Here is an 18,762-nt window from a genome sequence, read left to right as displayed (position 1 = left end):
AGCTCTATCTTCAGCTTCTGATGGCATCCAGAAGATTGCGATGATTTTTGGGTATGCTTTCGTAATCAGAAGTGAAGCATTTTCTGGGTCTGCAAAGCCAGATGGACTTCACCTGTGTAAATCTGGGCAGTATTTGTGTCTTTGTAGTCAGAGAAGGAAGACCAGTAATATTCTTCTCTTTCTGTTCAATCTCAGAAAAGTTTCTGCCAGGCATTCAGACCGTTGGACAGATCATGTCCATCAGCTTCAGAGAAACAGCAGCAGTTTAGCTGAGAGTCTGCATAAAAGTCTTAGGTCTATAGCAATTTTACAAATTGGCATTTTGCATCATAGAGTCATGCTTTTCTTGTGTGAAGGCAATGGTGGATTTGCAAAGCAGTCTGTATCTGTAAGATACCATCATGAAACCACATTGCTCATAGAAAGCAGAAGCAGAACTTTCCTAAATTATGGTAGAATACCCAGTGTAACTCTGGCGGGTCACCCAGACAATTCACTCATTTTCAGAGCACTTTAAGAATGTCAGTCCTTCAGGTACCATGTATAATATATGTCAGGGGAAATTGTTATCCCCCATTGCCAGCTGAGGAAGGGAGGAAAGGAGATTACAAAACCACAACTTGAGTTACTGCTGGCGGCAGGACTGGAACTTGGGATTTCCTGGACAGATTAGCACCCTTCACTTCTCCCTTAGTTGGTATAATTAGCAGTGTCCTAGGACTCTTATTCCCATGCAAGAACGTATTTGAATACAATTTTCTTTGAAATTTTCTGGCTTAGGGTCTAGTCCTGTTGTGCACTTCCGGCTGTAAATGATCTGTTGTCTGCAGTGAAATGCTCACTACTACATTGCAAATCATGAACAGATGTAAAGGTGACCATTTGTGACTACTGATTTAATCTCTCTGGATTTCTGAAATTGGTTACCTGTAAAACTTAGGGACCATGTCTTGAAAAAGTCAATCCTTTGCGGCTCTTGAATTTTTTTGTTCTTGGCTGGTAGCCATTGAGAGTGATGTCTTACATCCTTGAGATGAACTTAGTGCAGTCCTCATTGACCTAGCAAGCCATTTTTTCCCTGATGACAAGCTGGGATCACATTCTGTAATGACTGCTGCAAGATTGTCTTGTTAGGGAAAGGGCTAAGGTGGGATCGTCTTTAATGACAATGAAAGCACCTCATAAAATCTGATTCTTCAGTTTTACAGGCATGGCTCTAGAATTTTAGCCAATGCAGACTTAGTAAATCAGTCAGTCAAAAATTATATCAGTTGAAGTATAATGTTCATGGCAGTCCAAAAACCTGAACATGTAGGTGATTTGGAGGGCATTTTGTTAACTCTTTAATTGGTCGTTTGAGTGCTGGAGGCAGTAGCTAATTGCCTGTAGGTCAGAATAGTCCTAGAGCTTAGGTAAATGTATATTGTCATATGTCACATTTTCATATGGCTCCTTTGCACAGGTTGGTAAAAAAGATTGCTGCATAATTAAAATTAAGACAAGGTGGGAAAAGTGATTCAATTAGACCCCTGAAGCCATTGCACAAATTATGTGAAGTACAAAAAACTAATGAATAGTTATAACTAGTTTTATCTTTTTACTCTTCATTCTTGAATCCTGAGGGTATTAAAATGGCTGGAGTCTCTCTCCAAGTTCTTAGAGGTAAGTTTTTGGGTGGGCAGCGCAAGTATGAGTCAGTGCATAGGAATCCAGGCCTTTTAAAATACAAGCACACAGAAACTTTGTTGCCTAGTTGTTTTGAAGTGAAAATAACCAGACCTTACGCACAAGAGACCTTTTGGTTTCTCCACCAGCCCAGTATTATTTTGAAAACATCTGCAATATTTCACTCTGCATGCAGCAGGTATTATATACCAGGGAGGGTGATGACAGTAAAAATAAATGAGATATGTTGTAACCAAAACATCCCAAGTTTTACATCATACGTTTCACAACCCTAGCAAGCATCCTGTGCTTTGACTTGAAGGCTAAAGGCATGTGGTAGTTTTACAAATGTCTATTAGTATTAACAAATATGTTCCATTATTAGACAGTGTGCCACTGACCCAACCTCCTGGTGCAAGAGGTGAGTTAATGTGGCTTATAAAATATAGGAGTGCTGCAGGCACAAGCTTTGGAAATAAGAGCCCCAGCTAAGCAGGAGGTCTCATTACATTTGGTGGGACAACTTACCAGAGGCCTGAACATAAGAATAAAAGCTGCCTCCCAGCTAAGGCTTTTTATGGTTCCTGTCCTTTCCCAGAGCAGTATGACTTTAGGAGGTTTAGAACAACAAGGTCTGCACCCTTGTATACTGGCAGTGTGCTAATTCTGACTAATGTTAAAATGAGAGGTAAATGAAAGAATTAAGATAGAGATGTTTGTACTATCTTCGCATTTTTTAACAGAAATTTTTGATGGTTGAAAGTAGTGTGGCAATTAGGAGATGTGCCCTTGCACTTTTCTTTTTTCCCTCTTTGCTGCAAGCCATAAACATCTATTTCGGGGAAACTTGTAGTGTTTCTTGGCCAGGGTTGCCAGGATTGTGAGGTGTGCACAGATAGGGCCCGATACTCTGAAACTATATAAACAACACTCCTTATGAGGAAATCAGAAAGTCTTGCTAATCTTGATTAGAGCAGATATTGTCCTGAAAGATTTTTAAAGTGTACCCTAATAGCAATGATTTCCAGTCATCCAAGTAGAGTTGTCTGTAGGCATTGCTCCTTGCAGAGGAGGCATAGATGAAGAACACAGTAGTGTCTTTTCTTGCTTCCACCTCTTTGAATGTTATCCTCTCTCTGCCTTTGAAAGTAACAGTTATAAAGCCTATTCTGTTGCTTATCCAAAGCTTAATCAGAAGCTGTAGTTAAGATCTAATTTATTATCACAGGTAACACGTTCATCTAAGTACTAGCTTTATCAAGCAAAGGAAATCCCTGCTGAGGACCAGGATGATTCAGGGTGTAGTAGGTTATGAAAATATGATTACGTCAACTCACTAGATGAGTCTTTCATCAATGGGTAAAGCTTTTTTAGGTAGAAAAAAATAAACCTCCATGAAGATTTCTGTGGACCAAACACCCAAGAGATGCAGAGAGCAAAGTAGAGAAATGCAGGAGGTGTTCAAATCATGTGAGGTCTCCACTTCTCCCATGCTTCCTAGTGGAAAAGCAATCAGCCAAACATTGTCAGGGCTGTCCTAAAAAGGCAAAGTTGTGGATGGGCAAATGTCTCTCCTTGTGTTGCAGTCTTCCCACCAAAATACTTTCTTCATTCTTTTTTAATGTGTGTTCAGTATAGACTGTTGGCAATAAGAGACAGAATTTCCACTCTTTTTTATCTCTAATTCAAGAATAACACTGCTTATATGATCAAGCAGGGTGTTCCTCTGTAGCCTTTTCTATATACCTTTGGCCTGAGACCACCCAAATGTCAGGTAAAGAATTGCTTGTCACCAGTCTAGGTTTTCCTTCCAGTACAAGGCATGAGCAGCAGTGTGTAATTGCTTCCTTTTATGCATGCAGATTGAGATTTTTAGAAGACTAGCAACAAAAGCCAGATTATAGTTGTGGATTGTACCAGGAGAGCACTGAAATGCCCACTTTTGCATATAGGAATGTGGAAATGACTCAAGAGTGTTTGTGATGCCTTCGTGGATTCCACACACACATACACACACACATATAGTATTGTATTACTTTTATATAGATGTATATGGCAACACAGTACGAAACTAATACGAGACATAAAAGTTGTTAAAAGATGTTATGTGACAGATTCACAATTTGTCCTCTGAGTATAGAGAGCAATTCAAGGTCGTGGCTCCAAATTCATCTTTCGAAACTGCCTCATTTCATTGACTACAGAAGGCTTGGACCAGTGCCCTGTATTCACTATTAGAATACGTGTTTTAAGATGTTTAAAACCAGTAGTTTGATCTGTTAATATGGCCGTTGTCAAAGAAAAATGCTAGCTATTGCCACCAGCCAGGTCCATTCACGTGTCAGGCCCTGCAAGTAACAAGCATACACAGGGAGTTTAAAACTTTGAGGATGCAATCAGCATTGCTGGTGGAGGTACCAGGAGCACAACCCTTGCCTTCCAGGCTTTGTGGAGAAGACCTACACAATGTGCTCATGATCAAAGCAGTGGATGATAGAGAAATGTATTAGGGCTTTGGAGAAATTGCTTTAAAAGCCTCTGGAATTACAAAGAGAGTGAGAGACACTTTCCGTAGCCTTTCTGGAAATGCCCTGTGGGTCACTGGTGGGTTCCCCCGGGAACTGAAGGAGCCAGTAGGAAGATGGTAATGGCCCATTAAATTCGATAGGACATGCTTTGGTGGTGAGTGGTGGGACCATGGCATTTCCATGTGTTTTCACTAGCTAGCAGCAGAAGGGCATGCACATTGTACTTCCTTTGGGGTACATTTTACATGCAGTGAGATACGGATGTGAAGGCAGCTGTCTTCTCCCAGAGAGCCTGAAAGGATTGAATTTCCCTCTAGACCAGCACTCCTCTTGATATGCATCAGTGTTTTAATGGTATTCTCTTGTAAAGAGGAGGGTTTGAAAGGTGTTTTTAATACATGAGATGAACTTAAACCTCGTTACCAGTGAGTCTGGGGACCCACCATCCTTGTGTTATCTCAGGGAGCCACAACCCTTACTCACATTACCTCATGTGCAAGGACCAAAGCGGTTGCTTGAGGCAACAGTTCTTGTATCAGACCATATGGGATATCCCTGTGGTAGTGCTGTTTGCCCGGGGATGCACCTGGAAAGTAATGTCTGCTGACCCACGAGCAGAGAGATTTCATGTTGCAGGCTTTGCAAGTGTGTAGTGTTCTTTGGGTATTCCCACCTTCTGGCTTATACATAAGATGACAACGAGGCTGAAAAGACTGTTGGATGCCCAGAAAGGGATGCACCCTCTGCAAGGGCCTCTTGTTAGAGTGACCTTATCTATGTCCTCTATTGGCATATGCTAATCAATGCAGAGCGGATGCCCTCATTTCATAAAGTTATATTTAAGAAGGAATACATTTTAGTAGCAAGAAAAACGAAACAGTCCCTGAAGGAGAGTCTAGATCTGGTGGTTTGCAGCTCTTCCCTACTCCCAAAAACAATATCCGAGACCTTAGTAAGTGTCTTCTACTTTGTGTCTTGGTACTTTGTCTGCCGAAGTTTGTGTTGGTCGTGGTGGGGGACCATCTTCTACTTCGCCATTTGAGAAATGCAAATACTTGAGTTGTTGTTATCCTACTGTAACTTCTTTGTCAGGTTTGCCTTATGGTTTTTTGTTGTTGTTGTTGTTTTAATATTTCATGTTTGCCTTGACCTAGATTTATATGGAAATAGTAATGCTGATGGCTGGTCAAGACATGGATAGATTTTGATTGGATTTAAGTGTCTATAAAATACAAGCCTAGTTAGTGAAAGAAGACTGCTGACAAATCAGATCTTTTCATATATGTGGGTGTTTTGCGGAACAACACCTGAGCACGGTATTGTTTTTCTCATGAGGAAGGCAAGTACACCAGAAGAAAAAAGGACAAAGTTAACAATGATAACCACACAAAGAAAGATTAGGCATAAGCAATGGGCTTGGCTTGCTTTCTTTAGCCAATTTGATGACTTTGTTTTCCTTCCTGAAGTAATTTTGTTTGTTTGTTTGTTTGTTTTTAGTAAAAGAAATTATAGCTGATATTCACAACGCAAATAAATACCTTGCAACCTTGCAGTATTTTTGGTGTTTCACAATTAGCCTTGATAACCCAAAGGATGGAGTCTAGCATATGTCATGGGTGGAGTCAGGAATAACATGCATCTTTGTGTCTATTTATGTATGACAAATTTCTTCAGTCAGATGCAGGCCAAGCTGAATTTAGGCCTCTTGGCCTTGATATTATCCATGTGGCTAAAAGTGCCAATCCATTTGCCCTGGTAATTATTACAGTGGTGCACTGGCAAATGCAGAGTTCTGTTGTTCCTTCACTTCATGCTCTTGTATTCAGAGATAAATGTACCTATGTGCTTGTCTTAAGCAAGTGTAGATGGAATATTTTTCGTTTAAAAGAAATTACTGGTAGAAAAAATCTTTTAGCATTCTTTCAGAAACTACCAGTAATCTCTGTCATTTACCTGTAGCTTAGGTAGTTATGACTTACAGGATAAGAAGGAAGTAAAAGAGCTTATATATGAATTCAGATGATGGAACACTTGAATTTTTAGTGGGAAAACTGTTTAAGTTAAGACTAGAATAGGAACTAAAGTAGGAGCCAGAAAATCCTATTTTTTCTATACACATCCAGAGATCAATGACTAACCCAAGTTTCTAAGCCATAAAATGAGCATACTGCTTAGATCTTATACAGATGCTGAAGATAATCTATTGATAATGTGGAGGGGAAGGTCCTCCTATTTTTACCTTCAACAATAACTGTTTGCTTGAAAATACATATAGCAGGGCTTTGCTAGACTAAAACAACCTGTCTCACATCATGTGACTGTTGGGACCATCTGGGCTGGGAATTGCGTGAGTCCCTTTTTAAAGGATGAACATGCTTAGGTATCCCTCAGGAGCAGCCTTTTAGGGCACCTCTTCTTGTGCAGAAGGCCATCGAGATCTACGTGCTTGAGAGGCATCCCAAGCCGGGGAGACGTTTACTTTCCAATAAGCTCATGTCTAAAGGAAAGACCTGAAAGAATGAGACCTCCATTAGGAAAACTACTGTAAATGACAAATTTTTAACTGTCATTCCCAAAGCAGAGAGATTTTGATAGGGGCACCCATTCTGCAATAAATGCCTTCTTTCAATTTCCTGAGGAGATTCATCTGTCCATGCCATTCCTCTTTTGGGTGGGATAAGGAAAGTAATTGCAGAGATTAAAAAGTAACAGCTCTCATGAAGGAAACGTATCGGCTGTGTCTGGAAATTAGCTCTGTCTGTTGGGGGGAGCTGTGCTCCTCAAGTAAACCACACATTTCACTGTGCACCGGCAAGGCAAATGTTGAGCATAAAATATACCTGTATCTTAGTCAATAAAACCAGTAAAGCTGAACACAGAGAAGAAATATTAGGTCCTTTCTTGCTTGTTTTGCAGAAGAGAATGGAGTCTTGCTAGCACCAAGAGAAACCTTTCTTTTTTTTGGCTTTCCTAGGCATTCTTCCTCTATGAGAAGGAGGAGCCAGTCTGGCTCTCATTGCGTTTGTTTTTACTATTAACAAGAACAAAGCTTCCACTTTCAAAGTGAGTTGATTTTCCTTCAGTAACTCCTGAATCTTTCTTGCATTATCAGCTCTTCTCATGATGAGTATGAGAAGGATACCAGGAAGGGCAGCACAGGGAGAGGGTGAAAGCAACACAGCTATCCAAAGCCAAATCTTTAGGCTCTTTCCTGAAACTTTCACAGATTTGGAGCAAGCATTCTATTTATTATGAGACTGAATTACAAAAGCAGGGATAAGTTGGTTATCGTGCAATGTGCTTGTGCTCTCAAAAGGCTCTAGATGACTGGTCTGTTACATGCTGACTATTCTTGAAGCCCCAAAGACTCTGTGCTAAGGGTAAGCGTGGTGGTAGTTTGCTTCCACTGCTTCCACTGCTTACTTGAGCAGATTCAGCCTTGGGTCATGGGAATGCAAAACCAGGGTGCATGTGGCCAAGTGTGTTTGAAGCATTGCAAGTGGTACCATTGTGCTTTTTCACACCATTTTCTTCCAATCCTTTTTCTTCCTTTTCCCAGAAGAATAAATTCCCAAAAGATTTTTTTCACCTCCTTTTCGTCTCCATCTGGCATTTGCCTCCTTCCTCTTTCTTTGCAACCCACAAATGTTTGCTGCCCTCTCAGCTGCTGTCTAGGGCCCCCGACACCATTTGATGAATGGTGACTAATCTTGAAGAGCATGTCTGCTCTGCTGGTCATGCAGCAGGAGGTGGTGGCTTCCCTCCCATGCACTGTGGTGAGGTCTCCTCTGGCAGCAAAGCCCCACTCCCTATCCTCTCTCAGCACCTGCGACGAGTCCTGGGCACGGGGGCCAGAGAGGCCTCCTCTGAGCAAAGGTGATTAGATTAAGTTAAAAATTAGAAGTGTGATAGATTGGATGGATTAGACAGAAGGTAGGTAGATGATTCTTATTTTTTACTTGAGTAATTTGAACTTTTAATAGCTTTTTTGTTTTTATTTTGTTTTGTTTCAACTGCACAATTGGTATTGTTTATTTCTAGAAGGAAATGCTGTACATGCTCTCCTAGCCCAAATGTGAGTGTTCTTTCTAAAATTTTCTGTCTAGGAATGAACATCCCCATAATAGTCATAGCTGAACTCCTTGCAGTAGACAAACACAAAAGGGTTGCAAATGCAGACGAAGATAGAAATCAAAAGAAATATTCTCAAAAAATGTTTGGCAGCGTTTGCTCACCTTTGGGATATACAACCTGTTCCTTTTCTTAAAATATATATATATTTTTAATAGAGCTGGGTGAGCTGGTATCTCTTCTGCTCAAGCTGTTTCTAACCTTATATTTCCAACAGTAGCAGCAGATTATGAGATGATACTTATAGAAATGACATTATATCATTCTTTAAAATACCCATCCTGAAAGGCAAAATCTGCAGAAATTATAGGACTAAGAGGCCTCCTTTGAGAGGCAGAAACTATTTTAATTCGTTATTTTTAGAGCTCTGCAAATCACATATTTTTCTCTTCACTGGCAATTCAAAAAAAAAAAAAGGAAATTGTAATAAGTTTTTTTAAAAAAAGAATCCTTCACAACTTTTCCCTGTAAAATGGAAAGTTGAAAAATGTCATTCGTGGGCAGATGAGATGCTTCACTTTAATTTCAACCATTTTTTAATTCCTTTTCTCAGAAAAAAAAAAATAAACAGAGAATGGTCTTTTGTGGGCTAGCTATCCATGTGGGCTGGAAGGTGGTTCTTGGTTGGGCCACCACTCAGGGAGCATGACTAGTGACCCAGAGACGTGCACAAAACCAGATGTTTCCGTAGTTGTCTGACCCACTGTGACCATGGGCAGCCATATGCCTGTGAGTCTATGGACGTGGATCCCACTGCCAACAAGTGCCACAGACTGTGCAAAATTAAACAAAGAAATTGAATGACCTTGATTATTCCAGACAAATAATGCTGAAATCTGCTGTGATTGCTCAGCACCGTTTCTTAAATTAGCCTGTTAAAGCAATTGCCAGGGAAGGGAAGGTGCTAGTGTTGCGATGAGCTGTGCAGGGAGCCCCACCATGCCCTGGGACACCTGCGTAGGCTGCATGCACGCCAGGACACAGCCCTCATGTCACCTGGTGCTCTGCCCATCAGCATGCAGATAAGTCTTGGGAACAGCTGTTTTCAATGAGGAGCTGGTGCTGTAAACAGAGCAAACAGCTCCAAAAGTTTCTGGTATTAAGGAAGGTTGAATGCTGATTTCATTTTTATGGGAAGGATTTTGAAGAGGGTCCTGATTGGTAATAATCAGCCACTAAAAACTGATGTGGTAGGGAAGAGGTGGATAAGAAAAGGGTAATGGCACTGCAATAATTCCACGTGGATTAAGGAGAAACCAACATCCAATATAGCACAAAAGAAAATTTGTCAGGATTTGCTTTGGCTAATGCAGGCTTTTATAAACAGGAATACAGCTCACCAGAGACAGGTTAAGCAAATGAAAACAGGCTCAGGAGTTTCTTCTCTATGGCTAAGCGGAAGGTCTGTACCACAACAGGCTGTACCACAAAGGCTGCCTTGCCTTGCCTTGTCTTTTCATGCCGTGCCATACCTTGCATGGCCGTGCTGTGCCTCGTCATGCTGTGCTGTGCCTTGCTGTGCCGTGCCTTTGTGTTTCACCATCTCTCACAGTTTGTACCAGAGGGAGAGGGAAATCAACACAGATGCAGGAGCCTGTAGTACTGCTAGGTATTGCCTAGGAGCTGTGAACATGGGCGTTCTCTCCTGCCCTTCCCAGTCATGCCTGTTGCTTTATGGACCTTATTGTATCTGCCTTTGCCCAGCACCACCTGAGCCTCCTGTGCACCCCGGAGCCATCCAGCCTCCCTGCTCCCCACTGGCCATTGCTGGCACTTCGGGGCAGGTCTGTAATGTCAGCTCTGAGCACTTGCTTCCACTGCCTGCTGTCAAAAGAGCACCTTGGTCGGTTTATGCCTCCAGGACCACTGCCCAGAGCACTGTGGCCACTGTGAGTGTGACAGGCATGAGGAAGGTGTAACAGCTGATTGGAGTTTGGCTTTTCATTTTTATTTTTGTTGGGAAGGATCTGGAGCTTCCTAGGTGAGAGAGTCAGCAGCAAACATGGTGCTTCCGTGGCACCGGAGATGTTGCCAGCAGAGAGAATATGTATGGTGTAGGGGAGCAGGACGTTTACAAACAGAAGGTCAGGAACAGATCTGGAGAAGGTCAGTTGAGTGGTGGTGACTGACGTGATACCCTGTGCAAAGAAATTACGAATCTTGGGTGACTTATGGGCAACCCTTTCACTGGGCTCTCATGGGACCTCGCGTGAGTGGTGTCTCACGGAGCAGTGTCAGAGGGCGCCTTCACTTGTCAGGCACCCTGCTCACAAGGAGATGTTCCAGAAGATAGTGCTGAGGCTTGTTTCCAATGCAGGCAATGGCTGCTTCAGTATTTGCTACTGATGAGGAATAGTAATGATTCTATTTACTTTTTCTTCCTTTTTTTGCCCCCTTTTTGGATGAGAAAACAGAAGAGAGCTCAGTAGGAGGAACTTGTTTTTCAGGGAGCTCACTTCCAAAACTTTTTCCTCAGAGAGGTTTATCCTGTAATTTAAGAGTTTTTGTTTAATTACATTTTAAACTTCCCTCTCTTAATTACTTTTATATTTTTTTATTAACACCTAAATATGCTGCTATTTGGAGCACAAACAGACAGAGATTACAATTAACAGAATAATTACACTCTTTTTGTCAGTGTAACCTCATGGTACAAAAAGTATTACAAATCCATTTTAAAACATATTAAATGTTCGTATTAATGAGGATAATAGAGAACAAGTACCAGCAAACTAAATATTGTTAATGATTTTGAGCTATTAAATTCATTACCATTTCCTTTCATAATAAAGTGGTTACTTGCTAATTAGACCTTTTTTAACTCATCATTATTGAATTCATTACATTGTGTGCAGTTAACCCTTAAAGATCTGCCTGGGTATACAGAAACAATTAAAAAATCATTTCAACAGCATATGAAGCCGATACGCCATTTGCCATCCTGCTTGTATTTTTGACAGTAGCTCCATGTACTTTTCTTCTGGTACATTTTCTTGACACATCATGCCTAGCAGCTTCCTAGCTGTCACAGCAGCTTCGGCAACACGTATGATGGAAACATGCTGTATTCATTTTGTTTAATAGCGTTTAATGTTAAAACTAAAGTAGAACCCACTCGTTTGGCCAGGGAAAAATTATCCATCAGCTCACTAAATGGTTGACGTCAACGAGCTACTCTTCTCTGAGTGAAATCTGCTGAGAGGTGGGATGATTTACCTTTTCCTCCCACAGAGACAGATATACGTGAGCCTAACTGGGTATCCGGTCTTTCTCTGCAGCCCTAGATTGAAATTCAGTCCCTGCTAAAGTCCATGTCAAAATTTCTCTTGGCTTCAAGGCACCCCTGAACTCATGTCCCAGCAGCTCTGAGGTTTTGCACCCCTCCTGGGGAGGGGGCGCAGGCCGCTGCACCCGTGTCTTGTCCCACATGTCCAATTGTGGGAGAGGGCACTCCTGGGGACTGAATCAAAGTGCTGCTTTGCTGCTTTCTCCTCCCTCCAGTTCTCAATCCTTCAAAGGAGTAAGAAAGTTGAGCCTCCATCTCTTAACCTCTTTCTTTTTTCTCATTGCACACTTTTCTTTTTTTTTTTCCTTTCTCAAAAAAGAAAAAAAAAAACCTTTCAAGTTACAGCTATTTAAATAGCACAAAGATGGTTATTCTCCAAATTGCTGGGACCTAATGTGTAGCACTCCAGATCTTGCCTGGTCGTGGCATGGCGATGCGGAAGGAGTGGGGTAATGATCTCTGAGTGGCAAACTCCATTTTTGGAGCAGCCCTGCCATTGCAGAACTGGCTGTTGCAGTGCTGGCCGCTTCAGCGTGCATTGCTCAGGTTATTCGCATTGAGCAATGCCACCAAGGAATAATTTTACTTGAGTAGGAAAGGCTTCGTGACACTTATTGCTACTGTACTTGATGACTGGAAGCTGGGCTGATGGATACCCTGCAAATCCAATAGATAACCGATTAGATATGCGTGTACTGTACGGCTCCGGAGAAATGCCGCCAAGCCATTATTCAGATCAGGCCGTCCTCCTCCTGCCAATCCAAAGCCATGTCTTTGCATACGTGAGATACGAGGGTACAGCTGTGGGCCCGCCGGTGGGCCAGCCGCAGCCCAGCGCTCCGCCTGGCTCAGGCAGTGCAGCTGCACTGCAATATATAATAACAATAACACTACGTATTTGTAACCTCTGTTTTATTTAAAACCAGGTCCCTTTCACCTGTAAATAGCTAGGGTATAAATGTGCCTCACCAATCACATTGGACTATTGTATTATACAGTCTATTGAATGTTTTTGGCAGGCATGAGCCCCTGTGCTACTGTGTCCTTATTTTATTATTGTTTTGAGGGTAGAGCTGTGTGATTATCCATTCTTGCTTCAGGCATAGCAAGCCATCTGGAATGCTTATTAAACCCACAGGCAGATCAGAAGGATATAACTCTGGTGATGTACATGTACATGGGCTGTACTACATCATCAGAGCATTGCTCCTCTGATGATGTAGTACACATTAGTGGGCCTAGATAATGGATTAGAACTAGCAGAGTGAAAGTTAGACTTTTTGAAGGATGGATACAGTAGTTTTTTTTCTCCCTCTGGATAACTGCTGGCATAGGATGTGGAAAGGAAAATTTAAAAGTAAGCCAAGGAAGCTTCAAAATTTGTCAGTGCTCAGGTTGTCAACATGGAGGGACAAGTAGTGGTCGAGAGGCTTAAGGAGACAGCTTTTAAACCCTGAATTGTTGCAAAAAGGTGATATGTACCTCCCTGCCAGCATGAAAAGGGCCATAGAACATGTCCAGAAATAATGCCAGTTTTCAAATCCTCCTTTGGTTGGTCATCACTGAGTGGATTTTTGGTAGGACTTTGGCTTTTCATCGTACTTCTGTACAACATCAAAAAAAATGACACTATGTTATGACACATAGCTAGTTTTTCAGCGGTTTCCAAATTTATGCTCATCACATATTTGCAAGTACTATTTAGAAATAAGCTTTTCAAATGAACGAAGAATCTGATCAGCTTTCAGACTAGCCATGTGTCTTCTCTTCTAAGTACGAAATAAAAGCAACATCAGTAAAAAAGAAAATCTATCTGGGCCTACGTATGTGGTGTAGGTGAATAAAGGAGTAACTATTTGCATGTCTGTGGAGTTCTAAATATAATTTCTATTTCTCTTTGTTCAACCCTTCTTGCAACAGTTTTTAGAGGTAGCTGATATTTGTCTAATCATGGAAAGGTGTTTCGTGTCTAAACAAAACCTTTTCCTGTGGAAGCTGGAAAGGTTCATAAAAGTTGGGTCATTCAGTCAGGAAACTGAAACAGTGCTATGCAATTTAGATAACAAATTGCACACTTTAAATATCAAACTGTAAATATCAAGTACTCAAAAGAATATTGAAATTTTTGAGCAATTCCAAAGAGTAACATCTGTGTGTCCAGAACTTTCAAAGAGGAACTGTATATAGTGAACATATGCTCTAAAAATCACTGCAGCGAAGTAAGGCAAGTGCCTGTTTTAACAAAGGCAAATAGCAAGCATGTAAAGGTATGGCTCACATTAACGCTTGGATTGATGGATGTCTTAGTTTCAGCCACTTTTGTCAACATCCTAAATGTGGGCTGTGTCCCTCTGCATGTCTCAGCAAAGTGTGCAGTGTGTGTAGATGCACATTTCTCAAACAACAACATATTAGCTTAGGTGCAGAATGGCAGTACCACCGCAGCAGTAGCCTAATTGGTTTGCCAAAATCTTTACTTTAGGGGAACTGTATAGCTTTCTATTTTGGTGGTGACCAGACTATCCTGGAGGTTTAAGGGAGGAGAGCTACTAAAAATTGCCAGTTGTAAGAGGTGTGTTCATATTACATAACTGTAAACTGAGTTTCCCTCTTTATTTTGAGTTTTGAGATTTTGAGGTTTTTCTTAGTACACATGGCTGAACCCCAGTTGTGACCGTCTTGTGCTTCTCTTTACCTGGGCTTGATGGACACTAGGAGAGTTTGCTCTCTCTTTCTCAGCAAGTGTCTGGAGAAGTTCCTGTTACATTCCGATGAATAGAATAGAAAGAAACTTGGAAAGTTCTTGCCTCCCACTGCAGATCTGACTTTGCTTTTTTGGATAGCCCATGTTAGTATAGCTCCTAGGTAGAAAAATTGGCAGGAATTTGTTGCATGTGTGTTGATTTCCAGGTTTGTATCTTTCTTAGTAAAGCATCCAACTTCTGCCCTTTTTCCAGCCTTCCTTCTCTCCTTCCCCTAGGTACCTTATCATATTTCCACTCCCAAGTGCACCTCTCCCTCTCTCCCCCATGAAGTGCTCTCTCACCTCTGGAGTTTGTTTTCTTGCAACCCACTGCAGGGCTGTTGCCTTCCTCTAGCAAAGTCTGCTCTGTCCCCTGCTAATCTGCCTGTGCCAGTTTGTTTCTTTCCCTGCTACCAGTTGGTCCCCAGCTCCAGCTCGCTGGGGAAGGAGATGACAAACTGTCACTTTCTCAAACACCATTTCCTCCACCAACTACTCTTAAAGAGGCAGCAGGATAAATGAAATTCAGCATTCGAAGGCTCAACTCCTCCAGAAAATATTCCACCCACAAGTGGGGAGCTTCAAAATCCATTCCTAGCAGTTAATGCTCCATCCTAAATGACATAGCTTTTCAGTAGTGACATGTGCATTGATCTGCATTACAAAAATAAGAGAAATAGCACTTCTTTTCAGCAGCAGATAATTACCAGCATACATCAGGTTCCCCCCTGCTGATACCCACAGGGTGGAGGGGATGGGAGTGGGCATTAGGTGGAGAGGATGCGGCCAGTTTACATGCTCAGCCACATAAATAATATTGATTGGAATTTGTGTAGAGCCCCAGCGACACCCCTTCTAGCTGGTTTCATTAGCCACAGGGGTACATTCGCTACAGTTACGTGATTTCACCCCAATCATGTCTTCCACACAAAGGTGCTAGTTAGGCTATGAGCAGAAGCAAGCTGGGAGCTGAGAGGTTCTTCAGCTCTTATTGGAAAAGATTGGAGCCAGGTGGCCATGGCCCTAGTGGAAGAGCTGGATGAATTATGGGACCGACACATGAGAAACCTTCCCACCCTCCCTCTCTGGAGGGGGGTGCAGGCATCCCAGGGTGAGTGCAAAGCCACGCCCCTTTCACTGCCAGTGCTATGCAGACAAATAGTTTGGAGGCTTAGGAGCCAGGGGAGGTCATTCCCAATCAGCTAATTACAGATTTTTGTAGGCTACATGCACCATCAGGGCGAGGGTCTGCATTAAGTGCTCATATGGTCCCCCTCTCCAGGTCTAAGTGCGCAGCTGCTGCCCAGCACAGGTGAATTCAGATGTGCAGAAACTTCTGAGCTCCTCTGCAATGCATCCCCCTCAGGCAAAAGCCACTTCCAGTTTCTGTGAGGGAAGGGGTGCCACTCACCGGCTGCCAAATGCTCTGACAGGGGAAGGGCCTTTACTCAGCTCACCTCTCTCTGGGGCAGACGTGTACAGAATCAGCTCTCAGTTGTCATTTTCAGGCTGAACCATCAGTACACAAAAACTTCATTTTCACAGGAGTGCTGGAAAAACTGCAACAAGTAGGGAGAGGGGCTGCGTATGTGGGACTTTCCCATTTCTCACTTCATAGTCTGTCATTCTTTAGAGGCAAATAAAGCCCACTGGCAGTGGGACTCAAAGTGCTCTCTGGGTCTAAGCATGCTTCAGTGTGTTAGATCAGCTGAATTTCCTCTCATCAGTGAATGCAATCTGCCGTGAGAAAGTTTTACTGTCTCTGGGTCCTTATGAAAACATTCTTAGATAATTGAGCCATTCCCAAACAATTAAGATAACCAGATGTGTCTGTTATTTGTAATTACCTGAACATGAATTCTTTCTTCAAGAACAGTTCCATTTTTGAGCTTTTTGAATTACTCTAGATAATGGATAGGAAGATTAACGCCTCTGAAAAGTAATCTGTGATATGTACCTAGTGCATCTCATTCTGATGCAAAATCAACTCCCAAAATTGAGTGCTTTGGCTGAAACAATATATGAAATAAACTTTCAAGTTCTGCTGTAGTTGTGGTCTGCAGTGCCCTTGCAGGTGAAACCATGGGGTGAACTTCAGGGTTTAAAGTCTACGAATGACCCATGAATTAGATGCTAAAATGATCACTTCAAGCAGGGAAAATTGCTGAAGGCTTGAAAATGGTTTCACAAACCACTTTGTTAAGCAGCACAGTTTGAATAAAAGGGCTTTTGCACATGCTGCATTTGCTCCTAGAGCTTCTGCAACATTTTCGTTTTACAAAGCACCCAGCTTTCACTGCATCACAGCACAAGAGGCAAAGGAGCTCAAAGGATTCCGGATACATTCACAGTTTAAGAAATACATCTCTACATTTAGTCACGTTTTCTTCTGGTGCTTCAGCGTTAAGTACCCTCAAAATTGTCATTTTTAGGGCAGTAGCCATGACTTTTTGGTGCAAAACATTTCTTTGAAATATCCCCCCCTCCCCACTTCATCAAACAGAACTTCAATCAGAACTGGCTTTTCACTCCCGGTGCTGGGGATACATTTGTCCATCCTGTTTCCAAGAATTCTCTTTCTTGGCTGCTTGCTCCCTGATGGGTTTCCCTTCTGCTCTGCCCTTCAGACTGTCCTGCAGACAAGTGTTTCACCTAGATGTTCCCACTTCTCCCCTCTTTGATGAGCTGTTTGGTGACAGCTCCCTAAATTCAGCCCCTTGGTCCCCTGAGGGACTGAGTCAGTAGTCCTTTCTGCATCAAGGGTTGTAGCTCGCTCATTATTCCTAAATTAGTACCACTACATCTCACAGTCCTTTGCTGAGGTTTACTTTGGTGACTTCTGCTAAATCCCTTCTTCTTGTCCTTGTCCAAGCACTGTCTCCAACTCCAGGCAAAGAGGAGCACTGTTGCAGCTCAGGGCAAAGTTATGTTCACTGACTCCTTCATTCTCTACAGTGCCGTATACATACCATGCCGTATACATACCATGATCCCTTTCCAACTATACAGTAAGCTCATACAACTCACTGGTCCAGCAGAATATCCAGACCTGTATTCTTTTCCAGGTTGTATTTCCACTGGGTTAATGAGTTGCTTTGGCTCCTGGTATGGGTAAGGAAGTGCCCAGGCCTGCAAAAGGGAGGAAGAAAGTCCAAGAACCATGCTTTGGAGATGCTGATGAGGACAAAGATGTCTTGGTAGGGCTAAAGGTAAGCAGCCATGCTAACAGATCTCCTTAGGTGTGTTGTGTAATTTTTTTCTTTGCCTCTAAAACCAAACTTTTAAATTTGTATTTCTTTCTCTCTCTTTTTTAACAACTGTCAGCTCTACCACTCTGCTCAATATTTTTCCCAGCTAACTTGCGATTTTTCAACATACTGTGGAAGTTCTATATCCTATTACTCATCACAGCTATTATCCTCATCTTTGGTACATATCTTACTGCTCATGTTTTTATCATCTGCTACCTGGGCACTATAAATAGGAAGGTAGGATGCATCCAAGTACCACGTCTCTTCCCTTCTTTTCCTCTCCTGCTTACACTGCTTTTACCATTCAAGTTGATGGCTTCATCGTTGTGTTCTGTCCTTAAAACTTCCCCTTCTTCTGTATATTTGCTTGTGCTTATTATTTGGTGGTAATACCAGTGGTGACAATGTCACCTCCAATTGTTCCAAGAATTTCTTTTGGAAAAAAAAAAAAAGGAAAGAAAAATTCTCGCCTGGTGCTCTACCAACACTTGGTGACTGGTGAGTTCAGTGTAGGTGTTTTTCTTTTTTTTTTCCTTGAAGCTCATTCAAACCTTCTCTCTTTCTCTTGACAATTTTGCCCTGGGCACTGTTACCTTTGTTGTCCCAAAGGAATATCCTTGGATCTGTTAGTCATGTATGTATCAACTGAGACTTCTGTCACGATTTCCCAGCCTGCCGAGGGCTTAAAAATCACAGCATTGACTTGGCACTGAAAATAGGTGGGCCTTAAAGATGGGGAGGAAGACTAGTGAAAAATGCTTATTTTTTTTACTCCTGCTAACTAGTTAGAAGGTCTACTCAGCCTGAGCTAAGCTTCATCCACTCTATTGGGTACAGCGAGTTATGACAACTTTGCCCAGGTATGAAGAGTACATGGTAGAATACATAGTCATTAAAAAGCGACCTCGTTTGTCCCCCCAAAAGTGAAAGGCATCATTTTATTGGTACTTGGGATGAACTGGTGTTTTCAGGTAGGCCCGAACACTTTTCATCCTTGGCAAATGTAAAGGAGGATTTCTGATAAAGGGAGGCACTTCCCTGCTGGTTTCTTCCCCAGGTTCCTTCAGGCTGGATTCTCCTGAATCAGACATCCTTTTTAGGTCCATGGGAGTATTCCTCATCTGGATGGCCAAAAAGCACATTGGTAGCAAAGGGCAT

General features: G+C 42.1%; 1 protein-coding gene across 3 annotated transcripts in view; it reads left to right on the top strand.

The window, feature by feature from the left end:
* Window positions 1–18,762, top strand: part of LOC310897016 (uncharacterized protein) — a gene marked incomplete at its 5' end in the record, with an annotated part of 77,873 nt that overhangs the window by 31,037 nt on the left and 28,074 nt on the right. For all 3 annotated transcript variants that reach the window (XR_014581983.1, XR_014581984.1, XM_083830111.1), the window contains one exon: window positions 17,419–17,562. The remainder of the gene's footprint in view (window positions 1–17,418; window positions 17,563–18,762) is intronic.

Source organism: Anser anser, assembly GCF_964211835.1.
Source record: "Anser anser genome assembly, chromosome: 3".
Lineage (NCBI taxonomy): Eukaryota > Metazoa > Chordata > Aves > Anseriformes > Anatidae > Anser > Anser anser.
The sequence above is the reverse complement of the archived record's forward strand: the minus strand, read 5'-3'. Positions and strand labels throughout refer to the sequence as shown.